Source organism: Notamacropus eugenii, chromosome 2, assembly GCF_028372415.1.
Source record: "Notamacropus eugenii isolate mMacEug1 chromosome 2, mMacEug1.pri_v2, whole genome shotgun sequence".
Taxonomy (NCBI): Eukaryota; Metazoa; Chordata; class Mammalia; order Diprotodontia; family Macropodidae; genus Notamacropus; species Notamacropus eugenii.
This window is the reverse complement of record NC_092873.1, coordinates 142813050-142837178: the sequence shown is the minus strand read 5'-3', so window position 1 is coordinate 142837178 and position 24129 is coordinate 142813050. Positions and strand designations below refer to the sequence as shown.

At 37.8% G+C, this 24129-nt stretch overlaps 1 protein-coding gene across 1 annotated transcript in view; it reads right to left on the bottom strand.

Annotated features, from left to right (window-relative positions):
* Nucleotides 1-24129, bottom strand: part of KCNQ5 (potassium voltage-gated channel subfamily Q member 5) — a 668590-nt gene that overhangs the window by 54618 nt on the left and 589843 nt on the right. The gene's annotated exons all lie outside the window — the stretch shown is intronic.

Genomic DNA, 24129 nt, shown 5'->3' with positions numbered 1-24129 from the left:
ACAATAGGTTGAAAGGGGCTTATTGTTAGTTCTTCCTATGCCCAGAAATGACTTTGTACATATTCTATATCTTATTATGTGTCCATGTGTTGTTTTCCCTAGGAGAATGTAAGATCCTCAAGGTTAGGAACTGCTCATTTTTCTTTGTGTTTCCAGCTCACAGCATAGTGCCTGGCACGTAAAAGGTGCTTAATAAATTCCTTGTGTATAGAGTTCCTGTTCTGACATGTGAAAAAAACTTGCCATGCACCTAATAATTCTATAGTTTTTTTTTTTTGTAAAGGGAGTGTACGAGTGGAATTTCTATTTTGTAGACAAAGACATTCTTAATAAAATCTGATACACAAATATTTTGATTGTCACAATCTCTGCCACTAGCACTTTACATAAGAGTTTTCTTGGAATGAGGACTTGGGGACCTTCCTTTTAGAGTAGGGGTTGTTAACCTAGGGCCCACTATGGATAAACTTTGCAGGGAGGAGTCCTACAAACTTGAATAGAAAAAAAATTACATCTCTATGCTCACTAACTTCTGAAATTCAGCATTTTCTTAAATCTTGAATGTAGGCAATGAAAAATTATTCAGAAGGGCTTCTTAGGCTGCAAAAGGGGTCTATGACAAAAAAGCTAAGAACCCCTATCTTAGGGCATACCTGGTATAACGGACTGAGTGACTTTTCTGAATTTTGAAACTCTTTCCCCCTTCTACTCATATGCTAAAATTTCAAAATTTTCTTTTTCCCCAGTGGCAAAGTTAACTTAGCCAATGAAAATGTTGATGTTTACACGATCAGAGTTCCTTAAATCTTTACTCTTGCACACTTTCATTCCAGTTTTGAAAATTAGTACTTATGTGACTTGGATAAGGTACTTAACTTCCCCAGGCCTCAGGTTTCTCAACTGTAAAATGAGGGAGTTGGACTTGATGGGGTTGGAGGTCCTCTCTACTTCTACTCTTGCTTTCATGTACCCTCATGGTGCTATTTGATGAATGGAAGCCACCTTTTAAATTAGCTGTCTAAGAAGTTGGAATTCTTAGGACCAATGAATATATAATCATTGATGTAATCATAGTGGTATTCCCAGCTGCCATGTGCTATAGACCCAGAACCTCCTGAACTCTACTGCCTCCACTGGCAGATAAGGGTAGTGTTTTAAAAATTGGTATTTTAACCAAGAATCTTGGAGTTAACCCTCCTTTGGTGTTATAATGCAGTGGAGAGAGGGCTGGGCTTGGAGTCAAGAAGACTCATCTCTCTGAGTTCAGATCTATCCTTAGACGCTTAACTAGCTGTGTGACGCTGGACAAAGTCACTCAACCCTGTTTGCCTCAGTTTCCTCATCTATAAAATGAGTTGGAGAAAGAAATGGCAAATCACTCTGGTATTTTTGTAAAGAAAACCCCAAATGGAGTCATGAAGACTTGGACATGACTGAAATGATTGAGCAAAAAAAGAATTTATCCCATACTCAAGGGCATGTCAATGGCTAAGTTTTAGTTGGGCAATCATGAATAAACATTCACAGAATCCCTACAGTGTACAGAAAAATTTTTAATACCGTGGGGGTTATAAAGACCATTCTTTGTGAACATTTTGGGCAAACATCTACTCGACATCAATGAGACTGTATAAGGAAGGACTATACCCTGGAAAGACACAAGAGCCACTTTCACAAGTGGCTTGCCCTGGGTGGTAGTGCCTGAAACAAAAATATATACTATATGACCAAGATATATGCTATATATATATGTGTATATTTACATATGTGAACATATACACATGCACATATACATACACACATTTGTCTCTTTCTCTCTACCTATGTATCTCTATATATTCAGGAATATATACTAAATGACCAGGAATGTGTTTGCCATTTCAACAAAGGTTGCAGAGGTAATGTATATATGAATATTAAAATGAATCCCATTTTAATTTTACAAATAATACTCAGGTTTTAGGATTTTTATGAGCAAGTGTTTTTCTAATGGGTATTTTCAACACACTTCCCCATGGTTCTAATGCAAAACTTCTTGATGCTTTCACCTATGAATATATGATTGAGAAGAGCCCTAAGCAAAAGGGGTGATGAGACAGGTTATGAACTTCAAGTCCACTAGAAAATATATGAATCTTAGAAAAGACTAGTGCTTGATAGTGACCTGGACAAATGTATTGGAATTGAACCATGCAGCTACAGCCCATCCATACCAGCCAGATTCCAACACACAGTGCTTCATATCCTATCTCCAAGCCTTTGCACTGGCTGTCTCTCATACCTGGAATACTTTTCCTTCTCACTTTTACCTCTTGGAATCCCTAGTTCTTTCAGGACTCAGTGTAAGCACCACCTTTTTCAGGAGGCTTTTCCTGGTCTCCTGGAGACTTACTGCTAGCACCTTCTCTCTAATGTTACCTAAGATTATATCTATATGCACATATATGTACATATGCATGTGGGTATATAAATATAGTTATACATGGATATATTCATGTGAAAAATGTATGTATATACATATACATATATATATGTATATATATATATATATACATATATATATATATATATATATATATATATATATATATATATACGCATACATACATACATGTTGTGTCCCCCACTAGAATATAAGCTCCTTAAAGACAGACACTGTTTCAATTTTGTCTTTGAAGCCTCAGGACATAGCTTACTGCCTGGGACATAACAGGTACTTAATAAAATGCCTGTTGATTGATCACGGATTTAGAGTTAGAAAAAATTTTAGACTCCTTTGACAGAAAAAGAAACTGCCCAAGATCACATGATTAACTCATGAAAATGCTTAATGAGGCGCAGGTTTGCAAAGGGAAAGGTTCTTAAATCCTGACTGTACTGCAAATTGTCATATAAACTAAATGCATATTCATGATGCTACTTGAGGAAATACGAATGGAGAGAAACTTTTATCTTAGCTAATCTGTCCAAAAAACTAGAATTCTGAGGCTTCAGTTTCCTCAGGTCCTTTGCCAATTTCACACCCTTTCTGCTATGTCACTCTGATCCCCAATCAATAACTTGGCCATCCGTTATTAATATAAATTTTAGGTGGTGGGGGGAAGAGGGAAAGGGAACAAGCATTTATTAGTTATGTGCAAGCACTGTTCTAAGCACTTTGTAAATATTATCTCATTTGATTTTCACAACAACTCTGGGAGATAGGTGCCACTATGACCCCCATTTTACAAGTAATTAAATTAAGGCAGATTGAGGTTAAGTGATTTGCCCAGGGTCAAAGAACTAGTAAATGTTTGAGGTCAGATCTGAACTCACCCTTTGTGACTTTAGGCCCAGGGTTTCTATCCACTGCCCAAACTAATTACCTCTCAGTTTTAGCAAAATTCCAACTGGAAAAAGTGGATAGCCTAATGATATTTCTATGACATTTGTGGATGTACTCCCACCAGAATGCCACTTTTATGTGGTGTTCTGCTGGCATATTTAAAAGAAAATTGTGGTTGGCAAATTAGAAAGAAATGTCCGAAGCTCATGTTTGTAGAATGCATGCTTGGTATCAGCAATCTTATGCAGAATAGTTTTCAAAGGGAAGTCACAATTCTAATTTATTACATACATTAGTAATTACCATCAAGAGAGGCAGCATGGCATAAGGTATAATAACAGTGGCTAACATTTATATAGCACTTCATATTTTTTCAGTGCACTTTATATGTATGTCAGTTGATTCTCAAAACAACTATATAGGGTAGGAGTTAATCATCATACTCATTTAACAGATGATGCAATGGAAATTGGGAGAAGTTAAGTATTTCAGTCAGGATTTGAACTCAGGTCTTTTTGACTCAGAGAAGTTACCAATCTGTATCCACGAAGGAAGTTTCCATACAGGGAATTCTACATAGTAATGAAATTCTAGGTCTGCACCAACTGATAATTATTGTGGTAACTTTTTAATTCTTAAAAATTTGCCATAGATAATAGGGTCAGTTTCACTGATAATCACATGTAAGTGCATTTATAGTATTTTTATTATGTAAATTTATTAATTCAAAGATAATTAATATAGAGAGTACTATTAGTTTACCATGAGATTATTGTGAGAGGGAAACTTAGTGTAGTGGGCAAAGCACGGAATTTGGAGACCTAGTTTCATTTTCCAAAGCTTCTAGTCATATTCTAAATAAAGCAAATCAGGTTGCCTCCATGAGCCTCAGTTTATGCATATGTAAAATGGGTATAATTTTACTTTCATTACCTACCTTACAAGAGTATTATGAGGATCATCTTTCATAACCTTAAAATACTATATAGACAGAAACTTTTATTACTATGTCAGATCTGAGTAAATGGAGTTTATTTAAGTACTAGAAGGGGCAGGGGTCTCATGAGTCGCCCTGACACTAAAAAACCCCCAAAGAATTATTAATCTCAACAGTCCCTGTTTCCCATTTGAGTTTTTTGCTGTAGCCAGCCCTGTGCTTGGTACTAACTTCGACTTCCTTTCTTGGATTTTGAAGTGCCTTACATATACAACAGAGTACTTTTTCATATAGATCAATATATGTATGTGTGTCTTTGGGTCAGTGTTGGGACATGGGAAGCAAATAATCAGGGACAAAAGACACGAAGGAGACCTAATATTTGAATAGACTTCTGAATCTTGAGAAATATACAAAAATAGTAGAAAAAAATACTGGCCTAGGAATCAGGAACCAAGGATTGTTGTACTAGCCACCAGTTTGAACCTGGGAAAATCATATAACCTGGATGGGTCCAGGCACTCATATCTAAAATGAGGATATTGAGTTACCTTTAGATTCCCTCCTCGATGTAAATTTTTGGGGTTCTATTGGTCCCCTCCTCCCTACCAAGATCAAAGGGGGATCCCAGAGAATCTGCCTATGTGGGAGAGATTGTTAGCTAAGCATTTTCTCTCAATCACAAATACGCTGACAATAATGTGACATAGAAAAAATGATGAACCTAAAACACCATATTTTTTAGACATAGTAATAGATTCTCAGAGCATCTAAGTTGGTCTTTCTAGTAGTATACGCTACATGGCTCTCTATATGGTATTAACAAAATCTTTGCTTGTTTAGTTTTTTCTTTGAAGGAGACCATCAATGGGGTTGTGAACTGGTCTAACCATTCTGGAGAACAGTTTGGAACTATGCCCAAAGGACTATAAAATTGGGCATATCCTTTGACCCAGCAATAACCCTATCAGGTCTGTATTCCAAAGAGATCAAGTAAAAAGGAAAAGGATCTCTACATACAAAAAAAAGATTTATAGCAGCTCTTTTTTGTGGTGATAAAGAACTGGAAGTTGAGGGGATGCCCATCCATTGGGGAAATGGCTGAACAAGTTGTGGCATGTGATTGTGATGGAGTATTATTTTGTTATCAGAAATGACCATAGAGGAGATCTCAGAAAAACATGGCAAAGGCCTATATGAACTGATGCAAGATGAAATGAGAACAACTGGGAGATGATTCTGCACAGTAACAGTAATATGGTGATGGTCAATTGGGAAAGACTTGGCTACTCTGATTAATACAATGACCCAAGATCATTACAAAGGATTTGTGATGAAAAAATGCTATTCACCACAGAGAGAGAACTGATAGACTCTGAGACTAAACTGAAGTATAATTCTCTCACTTTCTTGTTTTTTCTAGCTTTTTTTGGAAATATGGCTAATATCAAAATATGTTTTGCATGATTTCACATGTATAATTGACACATTGCTTGCCTTCTTAGTGGGTGGGGAAGGGTGGAAGAGAGGGAGAGAATTTGGAACTCAAAATTAAAAAAAAATCTTAAAAATAAACAATTTATTTTCAAAAGATTTCAAAAGAAAGAGACCATTACTCTTTGTGGTGGCCAAAAACTGGAAATCAAGGGGATGTCCATCAATTGGGGAATGGATGAATAAATGATGGTATATGAATGTAATGGAATACTATTGTGCTCTAAGAAATGATGAACAGGAAGACTTCAGAGAGCCCTGGAAAGACTTATATGATCTGATGATGAGCAAAAGGAGCAGAACCAGGAGAATTTTGTACACAGCAACAACCACAGTGTGTGAGGATTTTTTCTGGTAGACTTAGAACTTCATTGCAATGCAAGGACTTAGAAAAATTCCCAATGGTCTTCACATCCAGAGAAAGATCCATGGAATTCAATTGTAGAATGTAGCAGATTATTTTTCCTTGTGTATTACATTTTGGTCTGTTATATGATTTCTCCCATTCATTTTAATTCTTCTACACAACATGACTATAGTGAAAATGTATTTAATAGGACTGTATGAAAAGAATCTATATAAAATTGCATGCTGTCTCAGGGAGGGAGGGAGGATGCAGGGGGGAGGTTGGGGAAAAAAAATCTAAGTTATATGGTAGTGATTGTAGAACACTGAAAATAAATAAAATTAATAATAATAATAATAAAAAAGAAAGAGACCATTGAATCTAGAACTGAAGGGGATACTTTTGACCTGAGGAACTGCTGACATGAAGGTTCCAGGGCCATGTAAATGATCTTGAAGCTATACTTAGGAAAGCCAGAGGTGAGGGCTAGGAGTGGCAACTTTGCCATGCATCTTTACAGTTATGCTCAGGTCTGCTGTCATCAGACCTACTAGAATATATTTTCTATTTATAACAACCTTTGAGTGAATAATTTACTATAGAGAATTGTAGCAGTCATTACTCTTAGTAAAATGAGTGAAGGTAGAGTCAAATAAGAGGGATGTATTACCCTAGAGGTTCCCCCACTTTTTAAAAGATTGAATCTCCCCATTTTTCCCAGGCTGACAATGTAGATGGGTTTCTCATGGGCTGATCCTACTACTCATTGGCATGGGAACTTTGACCTGCTCCATTTATGACCTGTGACAGTTTGCCTCTCCTTGGGAAACCTGATGGCTCCCTGTTTGGGAGTGGTGGCATTCACCATGATCACTTAGTGATGACATCTGCTTGGCTTGGTCCACTACAGCTCAGAACTCCTGAGGTCAAATGATTCACTAATAAATGCCTAGAATTATATGGTGCGCATCATCACACCAAATCCTCCTCTTCTTTAAGAGGTGCCAAAGCTTGGGTTTTTTTTTTACACTAATATTTCATTGTAAATAATAATTCATAATTAGAAGGGACCCTTTATGATTGTGTTGCTTCAGGGAATTCCTAGTTGTTTTTGCCTTTTTTTTTTTTAATGGGATTTTTGATTTAATTCTGAAGGAGAAATTCTGTCTCCCAGTGCAATTTGGATCTTCAATTTACAGATTTAAAGTGTTTTCTGGGGCAGTAAGAGGTTAAGTGACTTGTCTGGTTCATCCAGCCAGTGTACGTCAGAAGCAGAGCTCGAACTTCAGTCTTCTTGATCTGAATCAGGTCTCTCTAAGTGACGTTAGAGGTTTCAAACACGTCCACACATTCCCCAGATTAAAATATAATTGGGAGATATTTATCAAAAGAAATAAAAATACAATAAAACACAGGTATATTATACTATGTGATTGGTTATATTAATTGTCAATAATTACAATATATGGTTAATATATTAATTATAATTAATTACAATGTGGGATGTAATATCTGGCCAGTCAATATGAAACTCATAGGGATCCTTATGTACAGTGTAGTGACTCCTCTTTCTATCTGAGTTTGACCCCGCTGCCCTACACCAAGAAGCCTTTCCCACCTGTTGTTTCTGCCTAGAGAACAGTATGTTCTGTCAAATGCTGGCCACTGCTTAGAGATGGCTATTTCCTTAGAGAGTAATGCTATTGTTGGTGGAAACTGCCTAGACCTGGATAATTTAGGGGAACATGGAAGGTTTAGCCTATCTCATTAACAAAATTTTTAGGTGCCCACTATGAGCCAGGCCATGTGGTAGGTACTGGTGATAGACAGACGTGAAACAGTCCTTGCCTTCAAGGGACTTGATTGGTTGGCTGGTTGTTGTCCTTCGTTCTAGAAGAGGACCAAAATGACATCACCATTATAAAGTGAAAGTTCAGTTTTTGGGAAGGACAGAGGGAATGGAGAAAATATGTACATATAAAGGTTATACAGGGATAATGATTTCCCTTTAAGATTTTCTTGATTACAGGAATTCTCCAAAATGAAACTCTCCCTCCAGGTAGGCACTTTTTCTTTGCCTAATACTCTTAATTGCCTAAAGCAAAGAGAGATTAAGTCATTTACCACCCCTGTCATCAATTAATCAATAAACATTTGCTAATCTCCTTTTAGTTGCTACGCACTGTGTTAAGCACTGGATACAAAGAAAGGCAAAAGATAGTTCCTGAAAAATCTACGGACAAACAAGAATATACAGGATAAGTTGGAGATACCCAATACAGGGAAGGTGCTGGCGTTAAGGGGAAGTAAGAAAGGCGTCTTGCAGAAGGTAGGACTTCAGCTGAGACTTGAAGAGAACCAGAGAGGTTAGGAGGATGAAGAGGAAAAGAGTGCCAAACATGGGGACCAACCAGTGAAAATGCCCAAAGACTGGAGATGAAGTGTCTGAGTTAAGCAACAGCAAGGAGGCCAGTCAACGTCATTGGATCAAAGAATACTTGGGGGAGGTGCAGTGTAATTTATAAAAAGACTGGAAACATAGGCTCCACTATGCGTCAGAGGAAGAACTTGAACCCAGGTTTTGTTGACACTAGGGTCAAGTCTCCATCTACAGTGCCTTACCTAAAACAGATACAAGGTCTGGGTTAGGAGAAAGCACTAGTTGTTGAGAGGGATCAGGAAAGGTTTACTACTGAAGGTGGCTCTCGACTTGAACCTTTAAAGAAACTTAGGACTTTAAAGGGTGGAAATTAGGAGGGCATGCATGTCAGATGTGAGGAATAGGTAATACAAAGGCATGGAGATGAGAACTGAAATTTTTTCTGCAAGGAGCAGTAGGAAAGTCAGTTTATCTGGACCACAGAGTGCACAAAGGGGAATAGTTTCTAAAATGACCAGAAAGTTTGGTTAGATCTAGGTTACGAAGAGATGATAAACAAAGGGGTTTACACTCTATCCTTGAGTGGATTGTATTGATCAGTCCTATGCTTTAGGAAAATCACTTTGGTGGCAAAATAAAAGATAAATAGGAGAGAAGAGTGTGGAAGCAGAGAGATCAATTAGAAAGCTGTTACAACAGCCAGGTGAGACAGGAGCAGAGTTTGAACGAGGGGAGAGACTATGTGATTGGCAAGAAGTGGGCAAGAGATGCTGTGGAAATAAAAATACCATGAATTAACAACTGAGCGGATGTGTGAGGAGCCTCAGGAACTGGGAAAGATAATGAGAATGCGGACCTGTGCCCTCCACAAAAAGAGAAGCATTTATTTAGATACAAAAACATGCAAAGTCCCACAAGAAGGGAAGCATTGCCCAGTGCTTTCTCCTGAATGGTCTTGGTATTGAACTCTTGTTCAGACTGACTCATGTAACACATCTCATTACACACCCCTAGAACTTTGATGCTTCTGATGCAGAGGTCACCTTTCGTCTTTGGACTTTCTTCCCAGTGCCTTCAAGAGCTAATTATTGCCCTGTATAACCCATCTCAAGCTTCTGGCTTTCTTCTGAGTAGGAATCTGTCCCTATATTTCCCATTTCCCTGGTTCAGGAGGCCTTAATTATAATAGCTAACATTTGGATAGCACTTACTATGTGCTAAGAACTTTACAATTATTATCTCATTTGTTCCTCACAGCAGAAGGTAGGTGCTATTATTATCCATATTTTACAGTTGAGGAAACTGAGGCAAACAGATGTTAAGTGACTTGCCCAGGATCACACAGCTAGCAAGCGCCCAAGGCCAGATTTGAACTCAGGTAGAGAAGACTTCCTGACTCCAGATCTGTGGAGTCCCTTGTGATACCTAGTTGCTGAGCATACCTCAATACCAATTATTAATACTGTGGGTGCCTTATCATAATTAAAATTTAACTACATTTATCTATCAAAACATATGAATAAGAACATTTTGAGATTTAGCACCCTTAATTTCTTTTGTCCTTATACTTGATAATCGACAATATTCAGTAGCACTGAAACAACTAAACAAGGAGATACTACTTAATTGTGTAAGATACTGAGTATTTTCTCTTTAAGATCAAAGCCATCCTTTGTATTGATTGAATACATAAGTCATATATTATCTTGGCATCTTAAGCTAAACAGATTATGCTACCTATTCCTATATTCCTGAATTCTCTGTTAACAATTGTCAACTAATTTTTCTTACAGCCTAGAGTTTGAAAAATAGTCTGCAGAAATACTGGCAAAATTTCAAGGACATATAATCAAAAGATGACTTTCTATTTTGAGTAATGATATATAGCATCGGAGGCTTTTAAAAACAATTAGTTTAGTTTCTCTACAGCAAAAATTGCTGACTCCATCACAATAATGGCTTAGAAATGGCTCATAAAGAGAATAAGAAGATGCTAAATCATTTTGTTTTCTTTGTTCTTCTTAATTGTATATATTGCCATATTTACAATCTTTACTCAAAGGGAAAGACTTGAATATGCTTTCATGTATGCCTAATTAGTTGCAGTGAAAATTACAAAGCAATCCAGAGTTTTTTATTATCATCCCAAACAATTGCCCAACTGTTATATATATTGACAACCATGGCTAATATTCTGAATGTTTCCATAGCTCAAAGGATATGTCACAAATCAATCAACCAATGAAGATTTATTAGAACTTACTCTGTGCCAGACTCTATGGTAAGCATTGGGAATACACAAAGAAATTTAGCTCACGTCCAAGTCTTCACAAAAAGGGAGAAGGTCCCATAATTCTTATCCAAGCACTCAGGCCCACAACACATTGAATATAGCACTGCCTTTATTTTACTTGACAGAAAATGCAAAACATAAAATACTTGATCCCAAGGACTGAAACAGTGAAGAAAATTTGCCTTTCCTCTTTGGCAAGTCCTCACCAGTCACTTTTACAGCCTGAGATGGTCATTTTGCCACTAGGGTTGGCTCTAGGGCCCTCGGAGGGGAAGGAGAGTTGTCTTAACTTTCATAGACTTGAGTTCAAGACTTTTCTGTTTTTGTTGTTTTTATTAACCAGGTAAAAACCTCTCATATTCAATGAATTGCAAGCTTAATTGCTTGCAAGGGGGCTGTGAATCCTTATCCCTTGACCCCTCCATTACTGCACTGTCCAGCTTGGCCCAGGAACCCAATACTACTTGTGACTGTTGTTATTTCAATTCTTTCCTGGTGCATGTTTCCCTGAAGGGGTCTCAGAGAGGCTCAGTTTTTTTCCTCCACACAACCTAATCTAGATTTCTATATTTAGGATCCCTCCTCCCTGATGTCTCAGCTATGGTTTTCTCTGTTGCTTGTGGCAACTGTCCTTTGAAGACCATATGTAAGGGTATGGTTTAGGAGTACAATTAGCCATGACAATCAATCATCCTCAAATGGCTTGTAAATGGGGATGTTTCTACCTTCTGGAGGTGTCAGAATAAAGTTTTCATTAGGAGATGACAATGAGGAACCAGGTCAGTGCTCAACATTTCCTATATATTCATTCAACTCTCCATTACCTGCCTATTACTATATGCTAGATGAGGCAGTATAGAGAAGCAGAATTCAGATGCAGCTTTGAAGCCTGAAAAACCTGGGTTCAAATCTTTCCTTTGGTACTTACTGACTTTGAGACCTTGAGCAAGTCACTTCTCAGTGTTCTCGACAAGACCCTATAAGACTTATAAGTGGCTTGCAGTTGGTAGTAGGAGTTTCCTAAAACATTAAAATCATGGGAGTCCCTATCCTTACATGTAAGATGCTTAGGTAGTTTCTTCTCTTGGAAACTTTTTTTAATAGACAGTGAAAAATATAAAAAATTTTCTTTTGAAAATGATAGAAGCTTTTTTTTTTTAATGGGAAAAATGGCAAGTTGCAAATACAAAATCTAGGTTAGGCTATGCCCCAGGGTGACTATCTTCATTAAAACAAAAAGCTGGCTGATTTGGGCAAAGCAGCTTCAATTACCCAAAATGACTGATTCCATTATTGATTTAGGGAATTGGAGCAGCCACTGCCCAGAGCCTGGTGGCTTCATCTCAACCTGCTGATAGTAAATTCAGGATAGAAGAGAAGGGTTTGGCTTCCATCACTTCCAGTCAACCACTATGCCAGCTTCCCTTGCACAGCAACACAAATAGCCTAGGTTCAAAGTAGAAGAGATGGACAGATAGGCAATTTGCCTTGGCCATGACCCCTTCCACCATACTGGCCAAGACAGCTGGTGCCTTCCCTGGAGGCAGATCACATGCAACTAGCTGAGTGGTTGGTGGAAACATTCCAAATTCTTGGTAATTTTTGTTCTGTTTCCCTGGGTGGCCTGTGTTTAACCGTTCTCCATAATAAATGGTCCTGGCTCAGTGAATCAGTTTAATTGGGTTCCAGCCCCAATCAGTAGAGCACGGTTTTATAAGAGCTAGGTATATAGCATTTCCTTCCCTCCTCACTTAGACCCTTTGGGAAAGTGTGAACACCCCTAAGACATTTTTCCTTAACTCTTCCCTTTGTTTTGCTGGTGGACACGTTGGCAGAAGCTGCTAAATGCTTTCAGGTGGTGTCAGTAAATAAAACAACAGCAAGAATCTTAAATAATGGTAGGATCCATTTGGCCAGAGCTGGTAACATTGTTACTGTGGTTGCCCAGTCATTTCAGTTGTGTCCAAAACTTCATGATCCCATTTGGGATTTTCTTGGCAAAGATACTGGAGTGGTTTGCCATTTCCTTCTCCAGTTAATTTTTGCAGATGAGGAAATTGAGGCACACAAGGTTAAGTGTCTTGCCATGTAACTAGTAAATGTCTGAGGCCAGATTTTCACTCAGAAAGATGAGTCTTCCTGACTCCAGGCCTATAACTCTATCCATTCTGCCACCTAACTGCCCCTTTTTATTATATATAACATATTATGTATAATCTATAGTTACTATTATAGGTAACAGATATTTGGAGTCACTGGAACATTTTATACATATATATGTATATATATATATAATATATAATGTGAGTATCTGTGTGTATATATATATGTGTGTGTGTCTATATATGTGTGTGTGTACATATATGTACACACACACACACACACACACATATAAATTATCTATATAATCCAACCACTTGCCAAATCTTGTTGACTCACGTTTATCTCTTTCCTTCAGCCACTACCCTAGTCTAGGCCTTCATCACTTCTCCTCTGGACAGTAGCCTTCTAATTCGTCTCACTGCCTTTGGTCTTTTTCTACTCCATTCTCCACACAGTGGTCAAATTGTGACTTCCCAAAGGGCAAATCTGATCATGTCACCTCTCTCTCTCTTCCTCTCCCTCCCTCTACTCCCAAGCTTCAGGGATTTCTTAGCATCTCTGGGAGAAAACCTGAACTCCTCTGTTTTACATTAAAAGTCCTTTACCTATTTTTCTAGGCTGATTACATATTATTCTGTCTCTTTGATTTTTACTTTTTTTTTTAACAGTAAAATTGTTTTGCTTGATATTCCCTGAACACAATATTTTCACCACTGCCTTTGTGCTTGGAATGAACTCCCTCCAAAACTCTTGGAACCCCTAGCTTCCTTCAAGGCTCAGTTCAAGGTTACCTCTTAGTCAAGGACTTTCCTGGAACCCCCAGTTATCAAAACTTTCCCTCTTCTTGAAGTCATTTTGTGTTTACTCTATACCTATTTTGTATTTGATTATCTGTGTATATGTTTTCTCCCTCCCTCCTTCCCCCCCCAGAATATGTGTCTTGAAGGTAGTGAGTATTTTTTCTTTAAAATTTAAATCTCTTGAGCACAGCATAATACCTAACACATGGTAGGATTTTGAATTGCATAGTGATTAAAAGTTCTGGACTTGGTATCAAGAAGACCTAAGTTCAAATACTGCCTCAGACACTTATGAGCTGTGTGACTCTGGACAAAGACACTTAACCTCTTTAAGCCTCAGTTTTCCCATCTGTAAAATGGGGATAACAATATTACTTTTCTGACAAGGTTCAAATGAAACAATGGATGTAGAGTGCTTAACGGACCTCAAAGTGCTATGTCAATGCTAGAATCAAGTGAAATAATGTACGTAGAGTGCTTGCCATACCTCAAAGTGCTATGTCAGTGCTAACAATTATTATTAATTAGGGAAGCTGAGAGAGATAAATTTACAGCACGTAGAGGAGAAAGGGGCATGGAGAGAACTGATTTTCTAAATTCCATAAACATGGAGTTGACAGTCTATTTAGCTAGTGCATATTTAGCTAATGAACACTTAGAGTTTTCAATTAAAAATATGCTAATGCATAACATAAACACTAGGGTTAAAAAAACAACTCATCACACTAGTTTCAAATGATTGGTGGCAAGATTCAATGGTTTGTGAAATCTCTTAAGTACACAAGAGCACCATGGAAAATATCTTGGGAGACACCTAAGGCAATCACCAGTCACCAGTTCTGTATGAGTGACGGGAATGTGGTTGCTCTGATAACAGATTCACAAAAGAAGGACTCTTTCATGAGCAGAAGACAAGGGAGACACCTGAGAGTTTATCTCTATAAGTGAAGGCCCCAAGAGTAAATTTACCCAGGAAACATTCTGCTGAGGTCTATATGTTCGTCTCTTGGGCAAGGGGCAACTTTTCTGTAATGGATGTTACAAGACTACTCATCATGACCAACCCATAGTTTAGGACGCACTGAAGGGCTCTCAAGTAGAAAAGGTTTAAGAAGCTTTCGACTAGATGACCACTGGTCAATGACAGTCGAACCAAACGACCTCCAAGCTCCCCTACAACACAGAGACTCTCTGATTCTACAAATGAGGAAAAGTTGGGCCAAAATCAGGTGGAGGAAAGAAGCGTTGGGGTACAGTTGAACGATGTAGCTGAATGCCATACTGAGGAGAGCAAAAAGGAACCAGTGGACAACTTGTCTTTATTCTTTTTCTGTGTCAGGCATATACATGAGGAGAAAAAGAAAAAAAGATCTCAGTCTCTGCCTCACCACTTTTTTTCTTCTTTATCAAGTACAGCACATCATGAAAGCTATTAAATATAATTTTAAAATTGTGTCATATTGGTATGTTTTTGTGAAGCCAATGTCCAAGTGTGCATTGAAGAGGAAATAATTTGAGATCTATGAATGGAAGTTACCATGTAACAGAAAAGTGCTTCTCCAATATGGGCTGGATACTGGGATTTGTATAATGGCTAATTTTGTGCTTCTTTTAGAGGTCAACTACAGGATGGTTCTGAAAAAATCAGAGGTTGAAGGATTCTGAAGATTAGATTTTTTTTTCTCCAAGGCTGCACAAAATCCTGTGAAAAAGGGTTACAAAGGGAAGCAAAGCTCTTACCTCAGACTAGGTACTATCAAGGTTATAAGCTGTTTGTGGGGAGTGACCACATATTTTATCTCATGTATATCTCCCACTGTGCCTAGCACAGTGCTGTCCATATGGCATGAAAAAAACTTATTGAATGAATAGAGCTGGTTCAACTGGGAGTTTTCCTAAACTCAGGGTCTCTTCCTCACACAGATGGGATTAGATTCAATTCTATATTTATTATGTCTGTGCTGTGTACAGAGCACTGTCATAGGAACAGGGGCAGGAAGAGAAGAGACATAGAGTTTAGGTAAGAATCTAGGTGAACAGTTCTTAACTTAAAGTTCATGAACATATTAAAATTTTTTAAAAAATAACTATTTCAATATAACCGGTTTCCTTTGTAATTCTATGTATTTTATTTTATGCATTTAAAAACATTACTCTGAGAAGCACTCCACTAATTTCACACACAAAAAGCTAATGAACCCTTGGAAGATAGAAACATTACTGTAGTGGCTTGAGAGCCAGCCTCAGAGTCAGGAAGACTGTAAGAGCAAACACCCTGGCACACCCAGGATGATCTGTTAGCACAGGTTCTTTGATCTGCTTTTCTAAAGTAAAGCAACTTTTAAAGGGTCAACAATCTTCTTTAATTACATTCACTAGTTCAGGGGGAAAGTCAGCACCCTGAACCTGGAGAAAATTCAAACAGAAAATACAAGCAGAGAAATTAGCATAAAGACCAACAGACAGGGTTCTGACTGCCTGAATCAAAGCAACATTGCTGTACACTTTACATACACCACTGGATCAAGAGAGTCTTTACACCTGAGTAGTGGAAGGGGCTTGGGGTGGGTCTGAACATATAGCTACTCAGAGTCTTGACCAGGAAATCACAAGGTTCTTCTCATAAGCCAATCCCCAAAGCAAAATACCAACTCAGAATATATATACACTTCTCAGAGCTAGAAGGTGTCACAACCCTCCTGGCTCAGTACCTAATTAGAAATGAGCAAAAGGTGTGAAAACTTTCCTGCAAACAAGCCTCCCCTAAGCAAGCTTCCCTTAATGGGCTCCAAGAGGCCAGGGAAAATCTTAAATCCTATTAACACTACCAAGACTGACCAAGGGCCAAGACAGGCCCAGGAAACATACTGGCTGTGTGATCCTTTGGAAATGGCTCAACCTTTCAGGGCCCCAGGGCAATTCTCAAAAACTTGGAGAGAAGGTGCTGAGCTGCATTGGTAGAAGTTATATCTCCTGGCACTTAGATTAAATCAGAGGTCTAGGTAAAAAAATACAACCTCCCCTCAAAACCCCAATCAGACTCATAAATACAAACTATATTTTCAAGAAATTGGGGTATGAAAGTCATGGGAGAGATGGGACAATGAGTGGATGGGATTGAAGGACTAAGAGAGGGATTTTTTTTAAAGGATTGGGGTGTTTTTAAGTAAACTAAGGGCAAAGGAGAGATTGCAGCTGAGGGAAAGGGGGAATGATGGAACAAGGTCCTAGAGGAGGAAAGATGTGATGGAACCAAGTAGTTAGGTAGAGAAATTAATTAACCTTATTAGGGATTGGAGATACCTCTTATTATAAGAGAGGATGGAAGGAAGGGAGAATAAAATGAGTGTTACTGCTGGGATGGAGCTGAGGGAGTCCTCCATTAGAAGATTTCAATTTCCTCAATAAAATATACTAAGCTATAGAAAATGTTTCTACTATAATTATGGAGCCAAGGAACACAATAAGGATTTGAAGAAAGAGGTAAAGGTTTAGAAAAATTGTTATGTGGAATGAGACACTGAGAGTCACTGTTATTTTTCTTGTTCAGTAGTTTTAATTGTGTCTGATTCCTCATGCCCCCTCCCCATTTGGGGTTTATTTTTGGCAAAGAACACTGGAGTGTTTTGCCATTTCTTTCTCTAGCTCATTTTATAGATGAGAAATTGGAGGTAAACAGGTTTAAGTGACTTGCCCAGGGTCACACAGTTGCTAAGTGTCAGAGGCTGGATTTGAACTCAGGAAGGGGAATCTTCCAGACTCCAGACCTGGCACTCTATCCACTACATCACCAAGCTGCTCCAAGGAAGTCACTAAGGGTGAATAGAAAAGTCTTCTGGGCAACAGTGAAGAACTAGTTGAGATTATTCATGTTTTTGAAGTGGATCTTTAATTTCCCTGGTAAAGGAAACTCAGGTACTACCACTGACACTTAGGATCTAGAGAGTTACCTAGGAGTACTCAGAGATTAAGAGACTTGCCTAGGGTCACACACCAATACTGTCATAGGTAGGACTTGAACCCAGGTCAGTCCTTTATCAACTGCCTCCACATTAACTTTCATGAATTTATTATACTGGATGAAATTGGATAAATTTTGCAATTTTCTTCAGTGATACCCATCAGCCTTGGAATAAGAGAGAAGAAATGGAATGGTGGTAGTTATCTAGATTTGAAGATTATTAGGTGAGAGACAGCCAAATGTCAGGGCAGGGAGTGACTCTTGATTATTTTGTTTGTTGGCAGTAGAGTAGGGGTAGAAGTGGCAACATTGAGAGGTAGTAGGTAGTGACTACTCTTTATTTTTTAAAGTAACTGTTGGTGTCCTCTGGCTGATTCAAAAGGCAGGTAAGAAATACCTAAAATAAAAATACTATTTTTTTCTAACATAGTACTTCTTCAGTCAATCCCCACATAGACTTTTGTTTGGACATCTTCAGAGTTGGTAGAGAAGTCACCACTATGGGTAAAGTCACAAACACAGCTCAGACAATCAAGGAATATTAAGGTTGAAAGGGTTCTTGGGGCCATTCAGTTTAACTCCTCACCAAATGCATAAATATCTTTTACCATATCCCTCTATAGGTCTGGCCTTCATTTGACCACCCCTAGTATTCATTTCCAAGTGTTCATTTCCATTATTATTTTTTTAAGAAAACTTTAATTTTATCTTTGGAGTTAAGTGACTTGGGGTTAAGTGACTTGCCCAGGGTCACACAATTGGTATCTAAGGTTTCATTTGAACTCAGATCCTCCTGACTCTAGGGCCAGTGCTCTATCCACTGCACCATCTAGCTGCCTCCATTACTGAGTTCTAATAATTATAAGTGTTGGATTTGTTCTAACTGTTAGAAAGTTCTTCCTTTACATGAAGTTGAAATTGGTGTGAGTTCTACCCTCTGAACAAGCCTGTTTCCTCTTTCATATGATGACTGTCTAATTTTTGGATAGGCAATCTGTCAGGGTAGAAAGATTGCATGAAGTAGAAATCCTTAGGAGATGCCTAGGTAATCCCAACCTTGCTACTAAGTAGCTGTCATTTAAATTTTGGGGGCTCTAATTTCTTTATATATATATGTATATATATATACACATACATACGTACGTACATACATACATACACACACACATATATATATGTATATATATATACACACATATATATATATGTGTATATATATATATGTATACATATATATATATACACATATATATATATGTAATGAGATCCCAGGATAAGGCCATCTCTAAAATTCTAAGCCTTAAATATGTACTTCTCTGATTCTACATCTCACTTTAGTTTTTTTGTTCTGCAGGTTAAACACCCTCAGCAATCTTATATGGGTTCTACACATACATTCTTATTACTTATTATTCTATATGTATTCTATTACTAATTCACATATAATCTTTTATGGGTTCTACACATACATTCTTACTAAACAACTTTTCATGAGACAGAGTTTATAGATTTTTCACCATCTTTCCTGTTCTCCTCTGGATATACTATGATTTATTAATAGACCTCTTAAAACATGGCACTCCCAACAAAACACCACAGTCAGACATACCTCTGACCAACCTAGAGCAAAGTGAAATAATTACTCCTGGTAAATACTTCTGGGACACTATTAGGAAGTATCAGGAAACATCAGGCTTTAATCTAAGACCCAGCTGGAGCTGGATGACCACTGTAGAGGGATTCAAGAATAAGAGGAAAGCTAGAATAGTGCTTGGCATCCAGTGGGAAATCCACGGCTGTTAACTGAATGGAAAAAGAAGAATCGATGAAAAAAAGAGGTGTATGAAAAAGAGGAAGAAAATCGACCTCAATCTTATGTGAGAGGTCTTCAGAAAAGAGATAGCTTGGTGCCCAGACTGGGAATATTGTTGCGATTCTCACTATGTGGAAAGGTCCTCACTGGCTGTAGGGAAGGGTTCTGGATCTCCCTGAAAGATATGCCAGTTTCTTAGTCAAGGACTTCAGCTTAGGCCAGAGCTGGAGGACGTGGAGAGCAGAGCTAAGGGGCAGAACCAAACAGCCAATCCCAATATCACACCCAATGAACAGTAACACAGACATCTTGAGCTAACACTGGGAGCTCTGTAGTGCTGGAGGTGTACATTGTCCCTCCTTCTGTATTTCCACAGTGGAAAGTTCTTGTTCTTGAGATCTATACTTGCCTGCTCTTCCCCTTAATGGTATGTGTGTTGGTGGGAGAGTATGGAAATGTTCTCCTGTGAATTTTATTATTATAGTGTAATAAATGACAAAATGGAGAAACTCGGAGGAATCTAGGAATATCTTGGAGAGATGATTCAGAGTGAAATGAGCAGAAGTAAGTAAAAATTTGTACAAGGATAGTATTCTAGAAAAAAATAGCTTTGAAAGACTTTAGAATTCTGATCAAAATCACAAACCAAGAGTCCAGAAAACGCACATGGAATATATCACTCACCTCACAACGGAGAGGTGATGAATCTAAGATGCAGAGGGAGACATACATTTTTGGACGTAGCTAATCTGGGAATTACTTTTGCCAAACTATGTGCTAAGGGATTTGTTTTTCAAAGGTTTTTAAAAAAAATTTTTTTTTTAATTTGCTCAATGAGGGGAAGAAATAGGAAAGGCATAGAAATAAAAAAAAAATCTTTTAATTGAAAAATGAAAATAATAAGCTATTTAAAAAATAAATCTTATTACTCGGCTATTCCAATAAATGCTTTTGCATTAAGGTTAAAAAAAAAAGAGGCAGAAAAGAGAGATGGAATAAATAGAAGGAAGAAAGCCAGTTTAGGCAAGTTGATTATCTGTAAAAATTGAATTGTTGATGATTATCCCATTGCTGACTATTAATGCAGTACAAGTCATCACCACTGAACTGAGAGACTAAAATTTTGTATCTTACTCCTCCTGAGTTTATACTTCAACAGGGTATAGATTATGATTATTGACCTGGAAGGAGACTCAAAGGCAATCTTGTGAGAGTTAGGGACAGAATTTTGGTTAGAAATAAAATAGAAATGGATTTAGGGTTTTATAGATGATGATAGGGAAAGGTTATTTTTTTTCCTTTTTTAAAAATTAATTTCTTTGTTTTCAGTTTTCAACAAACACTTCCATATGTTTTAAATTTTCTCCCTCTCCCTCTGCATAAGGCATGCAATCTTATATGGGTTCTACACCTACATTCTTATTAAATACATTTTCACATTAGTCATGTTGCACAGAAGAATTAAAACAAATGGGAGAAACCATGAGAAAAACCAAAAGAAATAAAACATAACGAAAGAGAAAATAGTCTGCTTCATTCTGCGTTCTAATTCTATAGTTCTTTCTCTGGATGTGGATGGCATTTTACCTCAAGAATCCTTTGGGAATGTTTTAGGTCCTTGCATTGCTGTGTAAGGGCTAAGTCTATCAGAAACAGTCCTTGCACACCGTGCCTGTAACTGTGTATTATGTTCTCCTGGTTCTGCTCATTTCACTCCGCATCAGTTCATATAAGTCTTTCCAGGTTTTTCTGAAGTCCAATTTTTCGTCATTTCTTACGGCACAATAATATTCCATTACATTTTTATGTCACAACTTGTTCAGCCATTCCCCAATTGATGTGCATTCCCTCAATTTCCAGTTCTTGGCCACCACAAAAAGAGCTGCTATAAATATTTTTGTACATGTGGAGCCCTTTCCCATTTTTATGATCTCCTTGGGATATAGCCCTAGAAACAATATTGCTGGGTCAGAGGGTATGTACATTTCTATAGCCCTTTGGGCATAGTTCCAATTTGCTCTCCATAATGGTTGGATCAGCTCACAGCTCCATCAACAATGAATTAGTGTTCCAACTCTCCCACATCTTCTTTAACATTTATTATCTTTCTGTTTGGTCATGTCAGTCAATCTGATAGGTGTGATGTGATGCCTCAGAGTTGTTTTGATTTGCATCTCTCTAATAAATAGTGATTTAGAGCATTTTTTCATATGACTTTAGAAAACTGCCTGTTCATATCCTTCGACCATTTATCAATTGGGGAATGACTTGTGTTCTTGTAAATTTGACTCAGTTCTTTATATATTTTAGAAATGAGGCCTTTATCATAGACACTACTTGTAAAAATTCTTTCCCAGTTTTCTGCTTCCCTCCAAATCTTGGTTGCATTGGGTTTGTTTGTGCATAAACTTTTCAATTTAATGTAATCAATATTATCCATTTTTCATTTCATAATGTTTTCTATCTCTTGTTTGGTCATAAATTTCTTTATTCTCCATAAATCTGACAAATAAACTATTCCTTGCTCCCCTAATTTATTTATAATATCAGCCTTTATACCTAGATTGTGTACCCATTGAACTTTATTCTGGTATATGGTGTCAGGCATTGGTCTATGCCCAGTTTCAGCCATAGTATTATCTGTCGAGGTTCCACCACACTATTATTGAGAAAGGTTATTTCAAGGGGGAGAACAGGGCAGATCATACCGTAACTGTCCTTCTAAACACAGGCCTAGGAATAAGGATTGGACCCATGTTTAAAGGGAAATTCTAGATGAGGAAACTTGATACCAGTGCAGGCTGGTACCTTTTCTGCAACTTATAGACTTACAGAGATGTCTAGAGTACTGAGAAACTAAGTGACTTACCTTGGGTCATATAGCCAATATGTATCAGAGGTGTTCCTGGCTTGGAAGCCAGGTCTATCCATTGTATCAGAGGTGTCAAGCAGCCTAGGGGCCACATAGATGGCCCAGAACACTCCTGAGTGTTGCCAAAATCCAGATTAAAATATAACTGGGAAATATTTATTAAAATAAGTAAAAATATGATAAAACTTAGATAATATTACTTTATTTTTCTAAGTTAATGTGATCTACAAGCCTCCTTATATATGGGTTAGTGGTCCCTGAGTTTGATACCACTGTAGTCTATCATTATGTCCCTTCAAGCATATATGGGTGAAATCAGGTTGAAAATGAACATCCAGATGAATCCTAAAATGGAGAAAAGTCACAAACCATACACCCTGAAGAGTGTGTGGGGATGGGAAATAGGATAGACCAAGCACTCTGCTTGTTTTATTGGATGATTTTTCATCTATATCTATCTATAGGAATTTTAGGTTTTTTTTTTTTTTGTACCAGTTAATGGAGCCAACTCTTTATTTTTTTCCTTTCTGTTCTTTACCCACCTGTTCAAAGCAGGGGGAGTAGTATCCAAAGCTAATTTGTTGTACCCCAAGAATGGTTCTGACAGAAACCATATGGTTCAGAGACTCATCATGCAAAGATGAGAGAGGTTGGTGGTAGCTTAGAAAGGGGGAGATCATGAATTGAAGTTTTGTTTGTCCCCTAGCTAGATCATTAAAATAGAAGGAAAGAAACATATGGAGAAGGGGTTAAAATCCTATCTCTGTCAGTCACTACCTGTGTTACCTTGGACAAGTCCCTTAATTTCCTTGGATCTTAGTTTCCTCATTTTTAAAATGAAGGTTGTACCAGATGATCTTTCACGTCTCTTCCAGCTTTAAATCAAATCCTGTGAGTGTGTTCTAGGCTTGAGGGACAGATTATTCAAAAAAACAGAGATCAACTGTGCTGTGTGGAGGAATAGTAAGCTGGCCAATCTGGATGGAATTGAGTGTGTAACGGGGAATGATGTACTATATGATCAGGGATGTAGACCTGGGCCAGACTGTGAAGGGCTTTCCATGCTGTATTCAACAAGCTGAAGTTTTCATCACTGCAAGTCTTTTTACAAGTCTCCTTCACTTCAGTTTTTATTCCTTTCCTTCATCCTGAAAGAAGGTGAACTCAATGGATAAAGTACAACAACTGGAGTTAGGAGGACTTAAGTTCAAACCCTGCCTCAGACACATACTAGCTGTGTGACCCTGGGCAAAATCATTTAACCCTGTTTGCCTCAGTTTCTTCATCTTCAAAATGAGCTAGAGAAGGAAATGGCAAAGCACTCCAGTATCTTTGACAGGAAAACCCCAAATGGGGTCACAGAGAGTTTGACATGAGTAAAATGGCTCAATGATAATCTGTCCTGCATATCACAGGTAAACTAATCTTCTTAAACATATGACTCTCATCATGTCAATACTCAGAAGTTTCAATTTTCCCCCGTGGCCGATTGTATTTTAGCTGACTTGGACTCCAAGACTATTCGATCTGGGAAGGATCTTAGATAAGAACCTCTTCATTTCAGAGATGAAGAAATTGACGCCATAATTCGGCAACACTTAACAGAATTTTATGTATCACTGATTTTTAACTTACTACTCCAAAAAGACAGGTCAACTCACATAATTTTCATTCCCATCTCATCCTATTGGAGTGTGAACTTTTGAGAGCAGGGACTGTCTTTTCTATTTGTATCCCTGACAGCACAGTGCTCTGCATATAGTAAAAACTTAAAAAAATTTCTTTTGTATTCATTCATTCATTCT